The sequence below is a fragment of the Sander vitreus genome, chromosome 7 (genome assembly GCF_031162955.1).
Source record: "Sander vitreus isolate 19-12246 chromosome 7, sanVit1, whole genome shotgun sequence".
Classification (NCBI taxonomy): Eukaryota; Metazoa; Chordata; class Actinopteri; order Perciformes; family Percidae; genus Sander; species Sander vitreus.
In genome coordinates, this window is record NC_135861.1 from 32,686,815 (window position 1) to 32,697,130 (window position 10,316).

A 10,316-nucleotide genomic window follows, 5' to 3' on the forward strand; every position below is an offset into this window, starting at 1 on the left:
TCCCGCTGAAGCCTCAAAAGTTCAATCACCAATGCAATCTTGGACTTGTAAGACTTCGTATGCCAGCAGAGCTGCAAAGCCCGCTCATATATGGGCGTGTCGAACAACACCCTGATGGGTCTGTAGATGCCTCTGCGTCCTTCAACGAACTCCATTGGTATGTTGTTGCTGTATATCAACATGCAGAACAGGCTGAAGTGTCAAAGTCCATCCATCCATCTTCATCCGCTTATCCGGGGGTCGGGTCGCGGGGTAGCAGCTCCAGCAGGGGACCCCAAACTTCCCTTTCCCGGGCCACATTAACCAGCTCCGACTGGGGGGATCCCGAGGCGTTCCCAGGCCAGGTTAGAGATATAATCCCTCCACCTAGTCCTGGGTCTCCCCGAGGCCTCCTCCCAGCTGGACGTGCCTGGAACACCTCCCTAGGGAGGTGCCCAGGGGGCATCCTTACCAGATGCCCGAACCACCTCAACTGGCTCCTTTCGACGCAAAGGAGCAGCGGCTCTACTCCGAGCTCCTCACGGATAACTGAGCTTCTCACCCTATCTCTAAGGGAGACGCCAGCTACCCTCCTGAGGAAACCCATTTCGGCCGCTTGTACCCTGGATCTTGTTCTTTCGGTCATGACCCAGCCTTCATGACCATAGGTGAGGGTAGGAACAAAAACTGACCGGTAGATCGAGAGCTTTGCCTTCTGGCTCAGCTATTTTTTCGTCACAACGGTGCGATAAATTGAATGTAATACCGCACCTGCTGTGCTGATTCTCCGACCAATCTCCCGCTCCATTGTCCCCTCACTCGCGAACAAGACCCCCAAGGTACTTGAACTCCTTCACTTGGGGTAAGGACTCATTCCCTACCTGGAGAAGGCACTCCATCGGTTTCCTGCTGAGAACCATGGCCTCCGATTTAGAGGTGCTGATCCTCATCCCAGCCGCTTCACACTCGGCTGCGAACCGATCCAGTGAGTGCTGAAGGTCACAGGCCGATGATGCCATCAGGACCACATCATCTGCAAAAAGCAGCGATGAGATCCCCAGCCCACCGAACTGCAACCCCTCTCCACCCCGACTACGCCTCGATATCCTGTCCATAAATACTACAAACAGGATTGGTGACAAAGCGCAGCCCTGGCGGAGGCCAACTCTCACCTGAAACGAGTCCGACTTACTGCCGAGAACCCGGACACAGCTCTCGCTTTGGTCGTACAGAGATTGGATGGCCCTGAGAAGGGACCCTCACCCCGTACTCCCGCAGCACCTCCCACAGTATCTCCCGGGGCACCCGGTCATACGCCTTCTCCAGATCCACAAAACACATGTAGACTGGTTGGGCATACTCCCAGGCTCCCTCCAGGATCCTTGCAAGAGTAAAGATCTGGTCCGTTGTTCCACGACCAGGACGGAATCCGCATTGTTCCTCTTCAACCTGAGATTCGACTATCGACCGAACCCCTCCTTTCCAGCACCTTCGAGTAGACTTTACCGGGAGGCTGAGAAGTGTGATACCCCTGTAATTGGCACACACCCTCTGGTCCCCCCTTTTAAAAAAGGGGAACCACCACCCCGGTCTGCCACTCCTTAGGCACCGTCCCAGACTTCCACGCAATGTTGAAGAGGCGTGTCAACCAAGACAACCCCTCCACACCCAGAGCTTTAAGCATTTCTGGACGGATCTCATCAATTCCTGGGGCTTTGCCACTGTGGAGTTGTTTAACTACCTCAGCAACCTCCACCAGGGAAATTGATGCCAATCCCCCTCATCCTCCAGCTCTGCCTCTACCATAGAGGGCGATTAGTCGGATTTAGGAGTTCCTCAAAGTGCTCCTTCCACCGCCCCTATTACCTCCTCAGTTGAGGTCAACAGCGCCCCATCCTTACTGTACACAGCTTGATGGTTCCCCGCTTCCCCTCCTTAGGTGGCGAACGGTTTTCCAGAAGCACCTTGGTGCCGACCGAAAGTCCTTCTCCATGTCTTCTCCGAACTTCTCCCACACACGCTGCTTTGCCTCTTTCACGGCAGAGGCTGCAGCCCTTCGGGCCCTTCGGTACCTTGCAACTGCCTCCGGAGTCATCTGGGATAACATATCCCGGAAAGACTCCTTCTTCAGTCGGACGGCTTCCCTGACCACCGGTGTCCACCACGGTGTTCGTGGGTTACCGCCCCTTGAGGCACCTAAGACCCTAAGACCACAGCTCCTCACCGCAGCTTCAGCAATGGAAACTTTGAACATTGTCCACTCGGGTTCAATGCCCCTCAGCCTCCACAGGGATGCACGAAAAGCTCCGCCGGAGGTGTGAGTTGAAAGTCTGTCGGACAGGGGCCTCCTCCAGACGTTCCCAATTTACCCGCACTACCCGCTTTGGGCTTACCAGGTCTGTCCAGAGTCTTCCCCTCACCCCCTGACCCAACTCACCACCAGATGGTGATCGGTTGACAGCTCCGCCCCTCTCTTCACCCGAGTGTCCAAAACATATGGCCTCAGATCAGATGAAACGATTATAAAATCGATCATTGACCTTTGGCCTAGGGTGCTCTGGGTACCAAGTACACTTATGAGCATCCCTATGTTCGAACATGGTGTTCGTTATAGACAATCCATGACTAGCACAGAAGTCCAACAACAAACAACCACTCTGGTTTAGATCAGGGAGGCCGTTCCTCCCAATCACGCTCCATGTGTCTCCATCATTACCCACGTGCGCGTTGAAGTCCCCCCAGCAGAACTATGGAGTCCCCCAACTGGAGCCCCATGCAGGACTCCACTCAAGGTCTCCAAGAAGGCCGAATACTCTGAACTCTTGTTTGGTGCATATGCACAAACAACAGTCAGAGTTTTCCCCCCACAACCCGCAGGCGTAGGGAGGCGACCCTCTCGTCCCACCGGGTTAAACTCCAACGTAGCGGCGCTCAGCCGGGGGCTTGTGAGTATCCCCACACCCGCCCGGCGCCTCACACCCTGGGCAACTCCGGAGAAGAAAAGAGTCCAACCCCTATCCAGGAGTATGGTTCCAGAACCAAGACTGTGCGTAGAGGTAAGCCCCACCAGATCTAACCGGTAGCGCTCCACCTCCCGCACAAGTTCCGGCTCCTTCCCCCACAGAGAGGTGACATTCCACGTCCCCCAGAGCCAGCCTCTGCTGCCCGGGTCTGGTCCGTCGAGGCCCCTGACCTTCACTGCCACCCATGTGGCAGCGCACCCGACCCCAGCGGTTCCTCCCACAGGTGGTGGGCCCATGGGATGGAGGGATGTCCGCCACGTAGCTTTTTTCGGGCTGTGCCCGACCGGGCTCCGTGGCAAACCCGGCCACCAGACGCTCGCTGACGAGCCCTCCATCTGGGCCTGGCTCCAGACGGGGGGCCCCGGGCTTCCTCCGGGCAGGGTCACTTCATCCCTTCCTCGATTTTTCATAGGATTTTTGAACCATTCTTTGTCTGGCCCCTCACCTGAGACCACTTTGCCTTGGGAGACCCTACCAGGAGCACAAAGCTCCAGACAACACAGCCCTCAGGTTCATAGGGACACACAAACCTCTCCACCACGATAAGGTGATGGTTCCCGGAGAAGTGAAGTGTCAAAGTGACAATGAAAATGTTCCAACGATTTCTAATAGACTGGAGAGTAGAGCGTACTCAAGCACAGTTGATTCAACAGGCACAAAAGAACAGGATGTGTTCAGGCTGAAGAGTGTATCAACAATGATCTAATGGAGTCACTGGAATTAACTTTCTAGAACTCTTGTGTTTAAATGTCAACAAAACCAACACCATTGCCATAGTAACGTATACACTTGAGAGTGTGTTAAGAATGAAGAATGATTCTGATTGAGTCACTGGAATTGACTTTTAGAACTCTTGTCTTTAAGAACCACCTTCTTCTAGAATTGTTTTTTTTTAAATTTGTTTTTAAATTTTAACACTACAAAACCTTACTCATCATCAAACATGTTTACACAAACTATGACAGTTATCAATTATCCTTAGGTCAATGTGCTGAGTTTTTACATTTATATGATATATAATATATAAATATTCCAACAATAAAACTGCTGTTTTCAGTGTTTATATTTCCAAAATATATTGGTGTTTATTTGGAGGGAGGTGACAACAACAATATTAAATACACAGCATTACACTGTGTATTATATATCTATATAATCTTGCAATCGCAATGCAGGGGAAAAGACATTTTATCCAACTTAATAATATAAATTGCCTCATTAATCAACTCTTTGCAGGTTGTTGTATTGGAGTCAAGCCAGATGTTAATAATATTAATTTGTGTTACATAACAGAGTGAAAAAAAGGATATTAATATGGTGCTTGAAGATAATCAGGCAGATGTTTGGGACATTTTGCTCACACAAATCAATTCATTGTTGCACCATTAGTATTTCAGTTATCCCTTTGTTAAAATTTAAGTTATAACCGCCAAATCACAGAAACACACTGATCATTTTGCTGATTGTAGTTCTGATCATTTTGGTGATTGTAGTTCTGATCATTTTGCTGATTGTAGTTCGTCAGTAGAAGTCCTCAGTCGTTAAGCACATTCATTCAGTTTGGCTTCAAAAAAGTTTTGTACCGAAGAGTATGGCAAAAAGAAAATATGTATAAAGCACTGCTGTGTAATTCCAAGCCCAGGGTTGCAGAGATGACCTGACAACTTTACAGTCTTTACAGAGTTCATATCGAGGATGGATGACAGGACCTCACATAAAGCACACTGAGAGATCATAACACACAGCATGGGATGTCAGTGGTTTTACTTTTACACCCCACGGTTCATTGGCTTTCAGAGAGGGCTAGCTTACTTGGCTAATAATTGTGTTTTGACTTTTATTTTTCTCTGTTCAGGAAGCGAGCATCAGCCTGTCAGTGTGTAGCTATACCCTGCTGCTGAAAGGTTTACTCCAGTTTTAAAGCTTTAGTGCATAACTTTTTGATATTAAAGGTCCCATGGCATGAAAATATCACTTGTACAGCACGTTGCCGCCTACACATTGAAACTATCCCCACCTTTTTCTGTTTAGTGTTCACCCCGGGACAGCCCCCGACGTCCAGCAAAATCACCACTTTGCAGTATTTTGTGCATGACAACTGTTTAATAATGCAGTGCACGGTATGTAAATGTCACGAGGTGGCCGGTCCTGTACTAAAACGAGTTGACAAGTTAACAAACTCTTGCCGAATGAGAATTAACGGCACGTTAGGTTGGCTACGGTTTACCAATTCACAGCTCCCATTAGGCTAGGCTACAGGCTACTGAACGAGACCGTAACCGTGCCCAATGCATGAGTCTTTGTAATCAAACGGGTGTCTAGGTTCTCGGAAAGTTGGAGTTATCAACCGATCCCAGAAGCCTTTATGTCTCGTGCATCTTAGAATTGTGTTCATGGAAATTCATAGGCTACATTACCAAGGGGAAAGTATTATATCACATACAAATACACGTCATGTTATCTTGGTAGTTATGTTAAGTTAAATGTTAGAAGTTAATGTTGCTACATGGTAGGTAGGCTGTCACGAGGAGACACCAGGCTACCGAATGTAACCGTGGCCAGGGCGTGAGTCTGATGTCGGTCATTATGAGTGTAAATAGTCTGTCAGCCTATTTCAGAGACATGGAGAGCAGGACATTTGCAGTTTGAGGCTACATTTCTGAGCGACTATGGTGGGGGAAGTAAACGAGCAATCACCAACTAAACAGAAACTAAATAAAACTATCAAAAGCCGTCTTGGTTCATCTTTCCACTGTTCCAACAATCACCACTCTGGTTTGGCTGAAATAAACCCTTAATTCACCCATTTACATGTGGAAATATGCTGGCTCTATACCAAGGTTATTATAGTTTTGCATTTTTCATTAGTAATTATTTTTATTTCGTTTTGACTTTTTGTTTTCAAATTCAGTTTAGTTTTAATTAGTTTTTAAAGTGGGTTTGCTAGTTTAGGTTAGTTTTTATTAGTTTTAGTCTTTTTTTGTAATATGGGTTATTTGTCAGGGGATTCAAAAAGGTCAGAAAAAGTATTGTGATATAATAACTCAACAAAAACATCATACAATTTTAGAAATATGTATTCACAATGTATTCAACAATAACACCAGTACATAAAATGTAGCCTACATATGGTCATAAATATGTAAACAGTCTACACAAGACCCCGCAGTAAGTGCAAAAGTGACGTGTTCCAGGAAAAAAACCGAAATAGCCAATAGACTAAAGAAGACATACATGAACAGGGGTCTCATTTATTAACGTGGCGCACACACAAAACAGGGCTGAAAATGTGCGGACGCCACTTCCCACGCAAAGGTTGTGATTTATAAAAAACAAACTTGACGGGAGAATGTGCGGTCCTCCACGCAAACTCTGACCCATGCGTACGCACATTTTGGAGACAAAATAGGAATTGGTGACGCAGATGGTGAGGTGGTGAACTGAAGTCAGACTGCAGAAAGTAAATGGGAATAACGATTACTTGTAATATTTTCAAGTATTGATGCCTCACACAGATTTTTTCACTCCATATCATCCACATTACCATGAAGATTAAATCCAGCAGTGTTATTTGCGCTTGTACTGAGTGATAACTGTTCTATAAACACCTCCAACTCAAATCTTAAATAAAAATGTGTTCTTAATATTTAATCGGTGCTGTCTCACCATCACATTGTCCGCACAGTGTAAATAACTAAATATCTGTCTTTAATACTATGCATATATCATCAAATGTCAAAGTCTGAAAATACAGCCGTTAAGCTCTCGCGCAATCGTTACCCTTAATGTCCTCGTTATCAGTCCAACTTTAATACTGTTTGTGACAAAACCTGCATGAAGAAAAGTGTGTTTGCCTATTACACTTTCTTTCGTCTTCAAATTGTATGTCGGGGTGAGGGGGGGGGGATACCACTAATTGATGCTGTAATTTTGGCAAGGTGTTAACAATCACTTTAATTGTTGCAAACATATAAATAAGGCGGTGACCCTGTGTAATGCTGCATGATGGCATTGCTGGCACTGCTGGAGGACTACGCCAATGGCAGAATCAGGAGAGAACGAGTCTTCAGAGACCATGACGACTTATTGGCCCATGATGATGACCGGCTAATAGGCCGATTTAGATTCCCTAGAGCTGTGCTCTTGGATCTATGTACTGAATTGGGTCCAGTACTAGAGAGGGCAACGCACCGGAACCATGCCATCCCGGTCCAAACACAGGTTCTCACCACTCTGGGGTTCCTGGCAACTGGCTGTTTCCAGTGGGACTTGGCAGACAGGTAAGTGTTATATATCATTATATATAATCTTCAATTTAATCACTAAGCCTTGTCTGGATATAATCTAATTCAGTTAATCTCATCCTATAGGTCTGGTATATCGCAGCCCTCCCTGAGTGCTTTAATGCCTGCCGTTTTGGGAGGTATATTTAATATAGGTAGAAGATACATCAGGTTTCCCTGCACTGCTCGAGAACAGGCCGAAATTAAAATGCAATTTGCAGCAATGTCCGGTTTCCCGAATGTAATCGGCGCAATTGACTCCACTCATATTGCTATAAGGCCTCCATATGAAAACAAATTAGTTTATGTTAATAGAAAGAATGTCCATTCTATTAATGTGCAAGTCATATGTGACTCTAAAATGACCCTCACAAACATTGTGGCACGCTGGCCTGGCTCTACACATGATTCCTTTATCCTGACAAATAGCAGTGTAGGGAATAAACTACAGGCAGGTGCAGGACGTGATGGCTGGCTTCTTGGTGAGTTAACATTTAGAACTTGTTACAATTTGTCCTGATGTTGACTATAATCATGTTTTAATTATAACCTGTAGGTGACAGTGGCTACCCCCTCAGACGCTGGCTCCTTCCCCCATTTCTGCAGACTGCTTTACCACCAGGCAAAAGTGTGCGCTATAATCAGGGCATGTGGTGTTCTGCACAATATGGCACTCTCCCTCCTGACCTACCTCCCCCCCCAACATTGTGACCCTGACCTTCAGCCCCCTGCCCGACAAGAGGCCTATCAGCAAGGGGCAAGAATTCGTGGGGATGTCATGCGGCGTTTGTAAGACAAAAAAGGTTCAAAGTTCATTTTTTAACAAGGACAGTTTCCTCTTTGCCTCCACCTTGAATGAGATTCTTTATTTCACATATATGAGCACATTAAAGTAAAACCTCTTCAAATACACAAGCAACACATTAAATAAATGTTGCTAGTCCCACTGGCAGAGTTGACGGCAGCAGCAACATGTTGCCACTCACATAACTTATTTTATTGGTGATCCCGCTGCTTTGGCCACCAAATAATATGTTTTGTCGGGCCTCCACCTCCCCTACAAGTATTTCTATCTCAGTGTCTGAGAAGTTGCGCTTTTTCGCTCTTTTTCCACCTGTCGCCATGATTCACCGTTACGAAAAAACAATTGCATGCCAGTGTCATTCATATGCTGATCAGCATTCACGAGGTGCTTTGCATTGACTATTTATGGTTAAAAATGGGCGCGCACAGAGCGGGATAAGAGGCTGATCCACGTACGCACACTTGTAGGTAATCTCTGATTTATAAAGGGAACATTGCTTACAGGTGTGTGTACACACGGTTTTATAAATCTGACTTTTTTTGGGCGTACGCCATTTTAGGCTTTTGGGCGTACGTACACTTTTAGGAAGGATCCTACGCACAGTTTTAGAAATGAGACCCCAGGTGTTTTGAACTTTGGTTTGAGTAAAGTGGCAAACTTTTTGAAGTCAATCGAGTCACACAGTAAGTGTAGCTAGACATCCCAGTATCAATCCACATATTAACCCACGCTTCCTCCCTCTTTTGGTGTTCCTGCGTATGTACTAACCAGCAGGAATCGGTTCGCCGGTGACAGCCCTCCTGTAGTGTTCTCTGTCCTGCTGTTGTCTCTGTCATGCTGCCTGGCCCTGTATCCTTACATCGACACCCTGTACCGGGGTTAGCTTCTGTTTCGGGGAAAGGGGGCTTTGCTTTCTCCTTTACCTTGTTAAGGTAAGCTAGGTTAGCCTCCTAGCTTGTGTGTGCTTCTCAAATGTACTTTCAAATTCGTGGGATTTTTCCCTGTAATAAATTGTCCACATATTTTACCACCTTCCACTGCAAGGCACTTGCTTTTATCTGACACAGTCATAGGTGCCTCTTTCTTCCGACTTTCGGTACCGCTATGATGCCAGGCGAGGGGCACGGACTATGTTGTGTTCAATTTGACGTGGAATGTCGGGATTTCTGGGTTCCCAGTCGGAAACTATACATGTCTACGGGAAATATCATGGTCGGAAAGCGGATAACGTTATTTTCTCTATGAAAGACATCGACAAAGACGAAAACTAAGGACATTTACTCGATAATTTTATTTTACTTTAGTTAGTTTTGCAAACAGACATTACAGTTTTAGTTTAGTTATCGTTTTTTTGTAATGCCTCGTTTTTATATTTGTTTTATTTTAACGACAATGTTTTTTCCCACTTAGTTTTTGTTATTTCATTCGTTTTCGTTAACGATTATAACCTTGCTCTATACACGCTAAAAGTCCTGATTATTTACATGGAGTCTGGTGGGTTTGGTGACGGTGATTTCATGTTAAACTAAAAGGATCTTACTCTTTAACTAAAAGCTCTATCTCTGTAGGTAATGTTGTCAGACTCTTAGAATAATAATCTGAGTCTGTCAGCGGCAACAACAGAACTTTTAGTGGATGGAAACTTTACCTTTTAATTAGGAGTTTAAACACAGACACAACAGGAAGAATACATCCATCAAATCAAGTCACTAATAATCAGCATGTGGCCTTGTTTTATTTCATTTAATTGCATTTAATTGTTCCACATTCCAAAACATTTAAAACAATTGAATCATTGACGTTATTCTACAAGTCAGATAAATAAATCAGTTGTTAGCTTTCTATTGTCTGACTTTGTATGACATCATCAGTGTCTTTACTTTTAGTCTGAACAGACCTCAACAGATTTAAAACCACATTCAGTCACAGGAAATACAAACAGTGAATATGAAATGTCAGACAAAGATTATTAAATGAAAGTCCACAAAGGAAGATAATATGATGGTAAACTACAAAACAACAATAACTGGAGAGCATACAATTAAAAAGTGGCCAACTTCCAGTTGGGTGGAGCTAATAAAAGTATATTGGAGAAATGTGTGTACCAAATTTTGTGATTATCGAACCAAATGTGTCCAAATTAAGGCCTTCTCTGCATTACAGGGCGCTAAACACGAATTAACCAAATCACGCTAGTCTCGTATTGCTCACAGGTTTTCATTGTTT